This window comes from Heptranchias perlo, unplaced genomic scaffold (assembly GCF_035084215.1).
Source record: "Heptranchias perlo isolate sHepPer1 unplaced genomic scaffold, sHepPer1.hap1 HAP1_SCAFFOLD_674, whole genome shotgun sequence".
Classification (NCBI taxonomy): domain Eukaryota; kingdom Metazoa; phylum Chordata; class Chondrichthyes; order Hexanchiformes; family Hexanchidae; genus Heptranchias; species Heptranchias perlo.
Genome location: NW_027139703.1, coordinates 38,622 through 52,197, shown reverse-complemented (window position 1 = coordinate 52,197; position 13,576 = coordinate 38,622).

Sequence of the window (13,576 nt, the reverse complement as noted above, 5' to 3'; positions counted from 1 at the left end):
CCGACCGGTCCCCTCACTCCCTCCGACCTCCTCCCTCCGACCGACCTCCTCCCTCCGACCGACCTCCTCCCTCCGACCGACCTGCTCCTCCGACCGACCCCCTCCCTCCGACCGACCTCCTCCTCCGACCGACCTCCTCCCTCCGACCGACCCCCTCCCTCCGACCGACCTCCTCCCTCCGACCGACCCCCTCCCTCCGACCGACCTCCTCCCTCCGACCGGTCCCCTCCCTCCGACCGACCCCCTCCCTCCGACCGACCTCCTCCCTCCTCCCTCCGACCGACCCCCTCCCTCCGACCGACCTCCTCCCTCCGACCGACCTCCTCCCTCCTCCCTCCGACCGCTCCCTCCCTCCGACCGACCTCCTCCCTCCGACCGACCTCCTCCCTCCGACCCCCTCCCTCCGACCGATCCCCTCCCTCCGACCAACCCCCTCCCTCCGACCGACCTCCTCCCTCCGATCGACCTCCTCCTCCGACCGACCTCCTCCCTCCGACCGACCTCCTCCCTCCGACCGACCTCCTCCCTCCGACCGGTCCCCTCACTCCCTCCGACCTCCTCCCTCCTCCCTCCGACCTCCTCCCTCCCTCCGACCTCCTCCCTCCGACCGACCCCCTCCCTCTGACCGACCTCCTCCCTCCGACCGCTCCCTCCCTCCGACCGACCTCCTCCCTCCGACCGACCTCCTCCCTCCGACCGACCTCCTCCCTCCGACCGGTCCCCTCACTCCCTCCGACCTCCTCCCTCCTCCCTCCGACCTCCTCCCTCCCTCCCGACCTCCTCCCTCCGACCGACCCCCTCCCTCTGACCGACCTCCTCCCTCCGACCGCTCCCTCCCTCCGACCGACCTCCTCCCTCCGACCGACCTCCTCCATCCGACCTCCTCCCTCCCTCCGATCGACCTCCTCCCTCCGACCGACCTCCTCCCTCCGACCTCCTCCCTCCCTCCGATCGACCTCCTCCCTCCGACCGACCCCCTCCCTCCGACCGACCCCCCTCCCTCCGACCGACCCCCTCCCTCCGACCGACCTCCTCCCTCCGACCGGTCCCTCCCTCCGACCGACCTCCTCCCTCCGACCTCCTCCCTCCGACCGACCTCCTCCCTCCGACCTCCTCCCTCCGACCGACCCCCTCCCTCCGACCGACCCCCTCCCTCCGACCGACCCCCTCCCTCGACCGACCTCCTCCCTCCGACCGACCTCCTCCCTCCGACCGGTCCCTCCTCCGACCGACCTCCTCCCTCCGACCGACCTCCTCCCTCCGACCGACCTCCTCCCTCCGACCGGTCCCCTCCCTCCGACCGACCCCCTCCCTCCGACCGACCTCCTCCCTCCGACCGACCTCCTCCCTCCGACCTCCTCCCTCCCTCCGATCGACCTCCTCCCTCCGACCGACCTCCTCCCTCCGACCGACCTCCTCCCTCCGACCTCCTCCCTCCCTCCGATCGACCTCCTCCCTCCGACCGACCTCCTCCCTCCGTCCTCCTCCCTCCCTCCGATCGACCTCCTCCCTCCGACCGAACTCCTCCCTCCGACCGACCCCCTCCCTCCGACCGACCTCCTCCCTCCGACCGACCCACTCCCTCCGACCGACCTCCTCCCTCCGACCGACCTCCTCCCTCCGACCGACCTCCTCCTCCGACCGACCTCCTCCCTCCGACCGACCTCCTCCCTCGACGACGACCCCCTCCTCCGACCGGTCCCCTCACTCCCTCCGACCTCCTCCCTCCGACCGACCTCCTCCCTCCGACCGACCTCCTCCCTCCGACCTCCTCCCTCCCTCCGATCGACCTCCTCCCTCCGACCGACCTCCTCCCTCCGACCTCCTCCCTCCCTCCGATCGACCTCCTCCCTCCGACCGAACTCCTCCCTCCGACCGACCCCCTCCCTCCGACCGACCTCCTCCCTCCGACCGACCCACTCCCTCCGACCGACCTCCTCCCTCCGACCGACCTCCTCCCTCCGACCGACCTCCTCCCTCCGACCGACCTCCTCCCTCCCTCCGACCTCCGACCTCCGACCGACCTCCTCCCTCCGACCGACCTCCTCCCTCCGACCGACCTCCTCCCTCCCTCCGACCTCCGACCGACCTCCTCCCTCCGACCGACCTCCTCCCTCCGACCCCCTCCCTCCGACCGACCCCCTCCCTCCGACCTCCTCCCTCCGACCGACCCCCTCCCTCCGACCGACCCCCTCCCTCCGACCGACCCCCTCCCTCCGACCTCCTCCCTCCGACCGACCTCCTCCCTCCGACCGACCCCCTCCCTCCGACCGACCTCCTCCCTCCGACCGACCTCCTCCCTCCGACCGACCTCCTCCATCCGACCTCCTCCCTCCCTCCGATCGACCTCCTCCCTCCGACCGACCTCCTCCCTCCGACCTCCTCCCTCCCTCCGATCGACCTCCTCCCTCCGACCGACCCCCTCCCTCCGACCGACCCCCTCCCTCCGACCGACCTCCTCCCTCCGACCGACCTCCTCCCTCCGACCGGTCCCTCCCTCCGACCGACCTCCTCCCTCCGACCGACCTCCTCCCTCCGACCGACCCCCTCCCTCCGACCGACCCCCTCCCTCCGACCGACCTCCTCCCTCCGACCGACCCCCTCCCTCCGACCTCCTCCCTCCGACCGGTCCCCTCCCTCCGACCGACCCCCTCCCTCCGACCGACCTCCTCCCTCCGACCGACCCCCTCCCTCCGACCTCCTCCCTCCGACCCGACCTCCTCCCTCCGACCGACCCCCTCCCTCCGACCTCCTCCCTCCGACCGACCTCCTCCCTCCGACCGACCTCCTCCCTCCGACCGACCTCCTCCCTCCGACCGACCCCCTCCCTCCGACCGACCTCCTCCCTCCGACCGACCTCCTCCCTCCGACCGACCCCCTCCCTCCGACCGACCTCCTCCCTCCGACCGACCCCCTCCCTCCGACCGACCTCCTCCCTCCGACCGACCCCCTCCCTCCGACCGACCTCCTCCCTCCGACCGACCTCCTCCCTCCGACCGACCTCCTCCCTCCGACCGACCTCCTCCCTCCGACCGACCTCCTCCCTCCGACCGACCTCCTCCCTCCGACCGACCTCCTCCCTCCGACCGGTCCCCTACCTCCGACCGACCTCCTCCCTCCGACCGACCCCCTCCCTCCGACCGACCTCCTCCCTCCGACCGACCTCCTCCCTCCGACCGACCTCCTCCCTCCGACCTCCTCCCTCCGACCGACCTCCTCCCTCCGACCGACCCCCTCCGACCGACCTCCTCCCTCCGACCGACCTCCTCCCTCCCTCCGACCTCCTCCCTCCGACCGACCTCCTCCTCCGACCGACCTCCTCCCTCCGACCGACCTCCTCCCTCCGACCGACCTCCTCCCTCCGACCGACCTCCTCCCTCCGACCGACCTTCTCCCTCCGACCGGACCCCTCCCTCCGACCGACCTCCTCCCTCCGACCTCCTCCCTCCGACCGCTCCCTCCCTCCGACCCCCTCCCTCCGACCGACCCCCTCCCTCCGACCGGTCCCCTCCCTCCGACCGACCTTCTCCCTCCGACCGGACCCCTCCCTCCGACCGACCTCCTCCCTCCGACCTCCTCCCTCCGACCGCTCCCTCCCTCCGACCCACCCCTCCCTCCGACCGGTCCCCTCCCTCCGACCGACCTTCTCCCTCCGACCGGACCCCTCCCTCCGACCGACCTCCTCCCTCCGACCTCCTCCCTCCGACCGCTCCCTCCCTCCGACCTCCTCCTCCCTCCGACCGACCCCCTCCCTCCGACCGACCCCCCTCCCTCCGACCGACCTCCTCCCTCCGACCGACCCCCTCCCTCCGACCGACCTCCTCCCTCCGACCGACCTCCTCCCTCCGACCGACCTCCTCCCTCCCCTCCGACCTCTTCCCTCCGACCGACCTCCTCCCTCCGACCGACCTCCTCCCTCCGACCGACCTCCTCCTCCGACCGACCTCCTCCCTCCGACCGACCTCCTCCCTCCGACCGACCTCCTCCCTCCCTCCGACCTCCTCCCTCCGACCGACCCCCTCCCTCCGACCGACCTCCTCCCTCCGACCGATCCCCTCCCTCCGACCGACCTCCTCCCTCCGACCGACCCCCTCCCTCCGACCTCCTCCCTCCGACCGACCTCCTCCCTCCGACCGATCCCCTCCCTCCGACCTCCTCCCTCCTCCCTCCGACCGACCTCCTCCCTCCGACCGACCTCCTCCCTCCGACCTCCTCCCTCCGACCGACCTCCTCCCTCCGACCGACCTCCTCCCTCCGACCGACCTCCTCCCTCCGACCGACCTCCTCCCTCCGACCTCCTCCCTCCGACCGACCTCCTGCCTCCGACCGACCTCCTCCCTCCGACCGACCTCCTCCCTCCGACCGATCCCCTCCCTCCGACCGACCCCCTCCCTCCGACCGACCTCCTCCCTCCGACCGACCTCCTCCCTCCGACCGACCTCCTCCCTCCGACCGACCTCCTCCCTCCGACCGATCCCCTCCCTCCGACCGACCTCCTCCCTCCGACCGACCACCTCCCTCCGACCGACCTCCTCCTCCGACCGACCTCCTCCCTCCGACCTCCTCCCTCCGACCGACCTCCTGCCTCCGACCGACCTCCTCCCTCCGACCGACCTCCTCCCTCCGACCGACCCCCTCCCTCCGACCGACCCCCTCCCTCCGACCGACCTCCTCCCTCCGACCGACCCCCTCCCTCCGACCGACCCCCTCCCTCCGACCGACCTCCTCCCTCCGACCGACCTCCTCCCTCCGACCGCTCCCTCCCTCCGACCTCCTCCCTCCGACCGACCCCCTCCCTCCGACCGACCTCCTCCCTCCGACCCGACCCACTCCCTCCGACCGACCTCCTCCCTCCGACCGACCTCCTCCCTCCGACCGCTCCCTCCCTCCGACCTCCTCCCTCCGACCGACCCCCTCCCTCCGACCGACCCCCTCCCTCCGACCGACCTCCTCCCTCCGACCGACCTCCTCCCTCCGACCGACCCCCTCCCTCCGACCGACCTCCTCCCTCCGACCGACCTCCTCCCTCCGACCGACCTCCTCCCTCCGACCGACCTCCTCCCTCCGACCTCCTCCCTCCGACCGACCCCCTCCCTCCGACCGACCCTCTCCCTCCGACCGACCTCCTCGCTCCGACCGACCTCCTCCCTCCGACCGACCCCCTCCCTCCGACCGACCCCCTCCCTCCGACCGACCTCCTCCCTCCGACCGACCTCCTCCCTCCGACCGACCCCCTCCCTCCGACCGGTCCCCTCCCTCCGACCGACCTCCTCCCTCCGACCGACCCCCTCCCTCCGACCGATCCCCTCCCTCCGACCGACCTCCTCCCTCCGACCGACCCCCCTCCCTCCGACCGACCTCCTCCCTCCGACCGACCCCCTCCCTCCGACCGACCTCCTCCCTCCGACCGACCTCCTCCCTCCGACCGACCTCCTCCCTCCGACCGACCTCCTCCCTCCGACCGACCTCCTCCCTCCGACCGATCCCCTCCCTCCGACCTCCTCCTCCGACCGACCTCCTCCCTCCGACCGATCCCCTCCCTCCGACCGACCTCCTCCCTCCGACCGACCCCCTCCCTCCGACCGACCTCCTCCCTCCGACCGACCCCCTCCCTCCGACCGGTCCCCTCCCTCCGACCGACCTCCTCCCTCCGACCGACCCCCTCCCTCCGACCGACCTCCTCCCTCCGACCGACCTCCTCCCTCCGACCGACCTCCTCCCTCCGACCGACCCTCTCCCTCCGACCGACCTCCTCCCTCCGACCGAACCCCTCCCTCCGACCGACCCCCTCCCTCCGACCTCCTCCCTCCGACCGACCCCCTCCTCCGACCGACCTCCTCCCTCCGACCGACCCCCTCCCTCCGACCGACCCCCCTCCCTCCGACCGACCCCCTCCCTCCGACCGACCCCCTCCCTCCGACCGACCTCCTCCCTCCGACCGACCTCCTCCCTCCGACCGACCTCCTCCCTCCGACCGACCTCCTCCCTCCGACCGACCTCCTCCCTCCGACCGACCCCCTCCCTCCGACCGACCCCCTCCCTCCGACCGACCCCCTCCCTCCGACCGACCTCCTCCCTCCGACCGACCTCCTCCCTCCGACCGACCTCCTCCCTCCGACCGACCCCCTCCCTCCGACCGACCTCCTCCCTCCGACCGACCTCCTCCCTCCGACCGACCTCCTCCATCCAACCGACCTCCTCCCTCCGACCGACCTCCTCCCTCCGACCGACCTCCTCCCTCCGATCCTCCCTCCGACCTCCTCCCTCCGACCGACCTCCTCCCTCCGACCGACCCCCTCCCTCCGACCGACCTCCTCCCTCCGACCGGTCCCCTCACTCCCTCCGACCCCCTCCCTCCGACCGACCTCCTCCCTCCGACCGATCCCCTCCCTCCGACCGACCTCCTCCCTCCGACCTCCTCCCTCCGACCGACCTCCTCCCTCCGACCGACCCACTCCCTCCGACCGACCTCCTCCCTCCGACCGACCACCTCCCTCCGACCGACCCCCTCCCTCCGACCGACCTCCTCCCTCCGACCGACCTCCTCCCTCCGACCGACCCCCTCCCTCCGACCGACCTCGTCCCTCCGACCGACCTCCTCCTCCGACCGACCCCCTCCCTCCGACCGATCCCCTCCCTCCGACCGACCTCCTCCCTCCGACCGACCTCCTCCCTCCGACCCCCTCCCTCCGACCGACCTCCTCCCTCCGACCGACCTCCTCCCTCCGACCGACCTCCTCCCTCCGACCGACCTCCTCCCTCCGACCGACCCCTCCCTCCGACCGACCTCCTCCCTCCGACCGACCTCCTCCCTCCGACCGACCTCCTCCCTCCGACCGACCTCCTCCCTCCGACAGACCCCCTCCCTCCGACCGACCCCCTCCCTCCTCCGACCGACCTCCTCCCTCCGACCGGTCCCCTCACTCCCTCCGACCTCCTCCCTCCGACCGACCTCCTCCCTCCTCCCTCCGACCGACCTCCTCCCTCCGACCGGTCCCCTCACTCCCTCCGACCTCCTCCCTCCGACCGACCCCCTCCCTCCGACCGACCTCCTCCCTCCGACCGACCTCCTCCCTCCGACCTCCTCCCTCCGACCGACCCCCTCCCTCCGACCGGTCCCCCTCACTCCCTCCGACCTCCTCCCTCCGACCGACCTCCTCCCTCCGACCGACCTCCTCCCTCCTCCCTCCGACCGGTCCCCTCACTCCCTCCGACCTCCTCCCTCCGACCCGACCTCCTCCCTCCGACCGACCTCCTCCCTCCGACCTCCTCCCTCCGACCGGTCCCCTCACTCCCTCCGACCTCCTCCCTCCGACCGACCTCCTCCCTCCGACCGCTCCCTCCCTCCGACCGACCTCCTCCCTCCGACCGACCCCCTCCCTCCGACCGACCTCCTCCCTCCGAGCGGTCCCCTCCCTCCGACCTCCCTCCGACCGACCCCCTCCCTCCGACCGACCCCCTCCCTCCGACCGACCCCCTCCCTCCGACCGACCTCCTCCCTCCGACCGACCCCCTCCCTCCGACCGACCTCCTCCCTCCGACCGACCCCCTCCCTCCGACCGACCTCCTCCCTCCGATCCCCTCCCTCCGACCGACCCCCTCCCTCCGACCGACCTCCTCCCTCCGACCGACCTCCTCCCTCCGATCCCCTCCCTCCGACCGACCCCCTCCCTCCGACCGACCTCCTCCCTCCGACCGACCTCCTCCCTCCGACCGACCTCCTCCCTCCGACCGACCTCCTCCCTCCTCCCTCCGACCGACCCCCTCCCTCCGACTGACCTCCTCCCTCCTCCCTCCGACCGACCTCCTCCCTCCGACCGGTCCCCCTCACTCCCTCCGACCTCCTCCCTCCGACCGACCCCCTCCCTCCGACCGACCTCCTCCCTCCGACCGACCCCCTCCCTCCGACCGACCTCCTCCCTCCGACCGACCTCCTCCCTCCGACCGACCTCCTCCCTCCGACCGACCCCCTCCCTCCGACCTCCTCCCTCCGACCGACCTCCTCCCTCCGACCGGTCCCCTCCCTCCGACCGACCCCCTCCCTCCGACCGACCTCCTCCCTCCGACCGACCCCCTCCCTCCGACCGACCCCCTCCCTCCGACCGACCCCCTCCCTCCGACCGACCCCCTCCCTCCGACCGACCTCCTCCCTCCGACCGACCCCCTCCCTCCGACCGACCTCCTCCCTCCGATCCCCTCCCTCCGACCGACCCCCTCCCTCCGACCGACCTCCTCCCTCCGACCGACCTCCTCCCTCCGATCCCCTCCCTCCGACCGACCCCCTCCCTCCGACCGACCTCCTCCCTCCGACCGACCTCCTCCCTCCGACCGACCTCCTCCCTCCGACCGACCCCCTCCCTCCGACCGACCCCCTCCCTCCGACCGACCTCCTCCCTCCTCCCTCCGACCGACCCCCTCCCTCCGACTGACCTCCTCCCTCCTCCCTCCGACCGACCTCCTCCCTCCGACCGGTCCCCTCACTCCCTCCGACCTCCTCCCTCCGACCGACCCCCTCCCTCCGACCGACCTCCTCCCTCCGACCGACCCCCTCCCTCCGACCGACCTCCTCCCTCCGACCGACCTCCTCCCTCCGACCGACCTCCTCCCTCCGACCGACCCCCTCCCTCCGACCTCCTCCCTCCGACCGACCTCCTCCCTCCGACCGGTCCCCTCCATCCGACCGACCTCCTCCCTCCGACCGGTCCCCTCCCTCCGACCGACCTCCTCCCTCCGATCCCCTCCCTCCGACCGACCTCCTCCCTCCGACCGACCCCCTCCCTCCGACTGACCTCCTCCCTCCGACCGACCTCCTCCCTCCGACCGACCTCCTCCCTCCGACCGACCTCCTCCCTCCGACCGACCTCCTCCCTCCGACCGACCTCCTCCCTCCGACCGACCTCCTCCCTCCGACCGGTCCCTCCCTCCCTCCGACCTCCTCCCTCCGACCGACCCCCTCCCTCCGACCGACCTGCTCCCTCCGACCGACCCCCCTCCCTCCGACCGACCTCCTCCCTCCGACCGACCTCCTCCCTCCGACCGACCTCCTCCCTCCGACCGCTCCCTCCCTCCGACCGACCTCCTCCCTCCGACCGATCCCCTCCCTCCGACCGACCTCCTCCCTCCGACCGACCTCCTCCCTCTGACCGACCTCCTCCCTCCTACCCGTCCCCTCCCTCCGACCGAACCCCTCCCTCCGACCGACCTCCTCCCTCCGACCGACCTCCTCCCTCCGACCGCTCCCTCCCTCCGACCGACCTCCTCCCTCCGACCGACCTCCTCCCTCCGACCGTCCCCCTCCCTCCGACCGACCTCCTCCCTCCGACCGACCCCCTCCCTCCGACCGACCTCCTCCCTCCGACCGACCCCCTCCCTCCGACCGACCTCCTCCCTCCGACCGACCCCCTCCCTCCGACCGACCTCCTCCCTCCGACCTCCTCCCTCCGACCGGTCCCCTCCCTCCGACCGACCTCCTCCCTCCGACCGACCCCCTCCCTCCGACCGACCTCCTCCCTCCGACCGACCCACTCCCTCCGACCGACCTCCTCCCTCCGACCGACCTCCTCCCTCCGACCGACCCCCTCCCTCCGACCGACCCCCTCCCTCCGACCGACCTCCTCCCTCCGACCGACCTCCTCCCTCCGACCGACCTCCTCCCTCCGACCGACCCCCTCCCTCCGACCGACCTCCTCCCTCCGACCGACCCCCTCCCTCCGACCGACCTCCTCCCTCCGACCGACCTCCTCCCTCCGACCGACCTCCTCCCTCCGACCGACCTCCTCCCTCCGACCTCCTCCCTCCGACCGACCTCCTCCCTCCGACCGACCTCCTCCCTCCGACCGCTCCCTCCCTCCGATCGACCTGCTCCCTCCGACCGACCCCCCTCCCTCCGATCGACCTCCTCCCTCCCTCCGACCTCCTCCCTCCGACCGACCTCCTCCCTCCGACCGACCTCCTCCCTCCGACCGACCTCCTCCCTCCGACCGACCTGCTCCCTCCGACCGACCTCCTCCCTCCGACCGACCTCCTCCCTCCGATCCCCTCCCTCAGACCGACCCCCTCCCTCCGACCGACCTCCTCCCTCCGACCGACCTCCTCCCTCCGACCGACCTCCTCCCTCCGACCGACCCCCTCCCTCCGACCGACCTCCTCCCTCCGACCGTCCCCCTCCCTCCGACCGACCTCCTCCCTCCGACCGACCTCCTCCCTCCGACCGACCTCCTCCCTCCGACCGGTCCCCTCCCTCCGACCGACCTCCTCCCTCCGACCGACCTCCTCCCTCCGACCGACCTCCTCCCTCCGACCGACCTCCTCCCTCCGACCGACCCCCTCCCTCCGACCTCCTCCCTCCGACCGACCTCCTCCCTCCGACCGACCCCCTCCCTCCGACCGACCTCCTCCCTCCGACCGGTCCCCTCACTCCCTCCGACCTCCTCCCTCCGACCGACCTCCTCCCTCCGAGCGGTCCCCTCCCTCCGACCGACCTCCTCCCTCCGACCGACCTCCTCCCTCCGACCGGTCCCCTCCCTCCGACCGACCCCCTCCCTCCGACCGACCTCCTCCCTCCGACCGACCTCCTCCCTCCGACCGACCTCCTCCCTCCGACCGAACCCCTCCCTCCGACCGACCTCCTCCCTCCGACCGACCTCCTCCCTCCGACCGACCCCCTCCCTCCGACCGACCTCCACCCTCCGACCGACCCCCTCCCTCCGACCGACCTCCTCCCTCCGACCGACCTCCTCCCTCCGACCGACCTCCTCCCTCCGACCGATCCCCTCCCTCCGACCGACCCCCTCCCTCCGACCGACCTCCTCCCTCCGACCGACCTCCTCCCTCCGACCGACCTCCTCCCTCCGACCGACCTCCTCCCTCCGACCGACCTCCTCCCTCCGACCTCCTCCCTCCCTCCGACCGACCCCCTCCCTCCGACCGACCTCCTCCCTCCGACCGACCTCCTCCCTCCGACCGACCTCCTCCCTCCGACCGACCTCCTCCCTCCGACCGACCCCCTCCCTCCGACCGACCTCCTCCCTCCGACCGACACCCTCCCTCCGAACGACCCCCTCCCTCCGACCGACCCCCTCCCTCCGACCGACCTCCTCCCTCCGACCGACCCCCTCCCTCCGACCGACCCCCTCCCTCCGACCGGTCCCCTCCCTCCGACCGACCTCCTCCCTCCGACCGACCTCCTCCCTCCGACCGACCCCCTCCCTCCGACCCCCTCCCTCCGACCGACCCCCTCCCTCCGACCGGTCCCCTCCCTCCGACCGACCCCCTCCCTCCGACCGGTCCCCTCCCTCCGACCGACCCCCTCCCTCCGACCGACCCCCTCCCTCCGACCGGTCCCCTCCCTCCGACCGACCTCCTCCCTCCGACCGACCCCCTCCCTCCGACCCCCTCCCTCCGACCGACCCCCTCCCTCCGACCGGTCCCCTCCCTCCGACCGACCCCCTCCCTCCGACCGGTCCCCTCCCTCCGACCGACCCCCTCCCTCCGACCGACCCCCTCCCTCCGACCGGTCCCCTCCCTCCGACCGACCCCCTCCCTCCGACCGGTCCCCTCCCTCCGATCGACCTCCTCCCTCCGACCGACCCCCTCCCTCCGACCGACCTCCTCCCTCCGACCGACCTCCTCCCTCCGACCGACCCCCTCCCTCCGACCGACCCCCTCCCTCCGACCGACCTCCTCCCTCCGACCGACCTCCTCCCTCCCTCCGACCTCCTCCCTCCGACCGCTCCCTCCCTCCGACCGACCCCCTCCCTCCGACCGACCCCCTCCCTCCGACCGACCTCCTCCCTCCCTCCAAACGCTCCCTCCCTCCGACCGACCCCCTCCCTCCGACCGACCCCCTCCCTCTGACCGACCTCCTCCCTCTGACCGACCTCCTCCCTCCGACCGCTCCCTCCCTCCGACCGACCTCCTCCCTCCGATCGACCTCCTCCCTCCGACCGACCTCCTCCCTCCGACCGCTCCCTCCCTCCGACCGACCTCCTCCCTCCGACCGACCTCCTCCCTCCGACCGACCTCCTTCCTCCGACCGACCCCCTCCCTCCGACCGACCCCCTCCCTCCGACCGACCACCTCCCTCCGACCGACCTCCTCCCTCCCTCCGACCTCCTCCCTCCGACCGACCTCCTCCCTCCGACCGACCTCCTCCCTCCGACCGACCTCCTCCCTCCGACCGACCTCCTCCCTCCGACCGACCTCCTCCCTCCGACCGACCCCCTCCCTCCGACCGACCCGCTCCCTCCGACCGACCCCCTCCCTCCGACCGACCCCCTCCCTCCGACCGACCTCCTCCCTCCGACCGACCTCCTCCCTCCGACCGACCTCCTCCCTCCGACCGACCTCCTCCCTCCGACCGACCTCCTCCCTCCGATCGACCTCCTCCCTCCGACCGACCTGCTCCCTCCGACCGACCTCCTCCCTCCGACCGACCTCCTCCCTCCGACCGACCTCCTCCCTCCGACCGACCTCCTCCCTCCGACCGACCCCCTCCCTCCGACCGACCTCCTCCCTCCGACCGACCTCCTCCCTCCGACCGACCTCCTCCCTCCGACCGACCCCCTCCCTCCGACCGACCTCCTCCCTCCGACCGACCTCCTCCCTCCGACCGATCCCCTCCCTCCGACCCCCTCCCTCCGACCGACCCCCTCCCTCCGACCGACCTGCTCCCTCCGACCGACCTCCTCCCTCCGACCGACCCCCTCCCTCCGACCGACCTCCTCCCTCCGACCGACCCCCTCCCTCCGACCGACCTCCTCCCTCCGACCGATCCCCTCCCTCCGACCGACCTCCTCCCTCCGACCGAACTCCTCCCTCCGACCGACCTCCTCCCTCCGACCGACCCCCTCCCTCCGACCGACCCCCTCCCTCCGACCGACCTCCTCCCTCCGACCGACCTCCTCCCTCCGACCGACCTCCTCCCTCCGACCGACCTCCTCCCTCCGACCGACCTCCTCCCTCCGACCGACCTCCTCCCTCCTCCCTCCGATCCCCTCCCTCCGACCGACCTCCTCCCTCCGACCGACCTCCTCCCTCCGACCGGTCCCCTCCCTCCGACCGACCTCCTCCCTCCGACCGACCTCCTCCCTCCGACCGACCTCCTCCCTCCGACCTGCTCCCTCCGACCGACCTCCTCCCTCCCTCCGACCTCCGACCTCCGACCGACCTCCTCCCTCCGACCTCCTCCCTCCCTCCGACCGACCTCCTCCCTCCGACCGGTCCCCTCACTCCCTCCGACCTCCTCCCTCCGACCGACCCCCTCCCTCCGACCGACCTCCTCCCTCCTCCCTCCGACCGACCCCCTCCCTCCGACCGACCTCCTCCCTCCGACCGACCTCCTCCCTCCGACCGACCCCCTCCCTCCGACCGACCTCCTCCCTCCGACCGACCTCCTCCCTCCGACCGACCTCCTCCCTCCGATCCCCTCCCTCCGACCGACCTCCTCCCTCCGACCGACCTCCTCCCTCCGACCGACCTCCTCCCTCCGACCGACCCCCTCCCTCCGACCGACCTCCTCCCTCCGACCGACCTCCTCCCTCCGACCGACCTCCTCCCTCCGACCGACCTCCTCCCT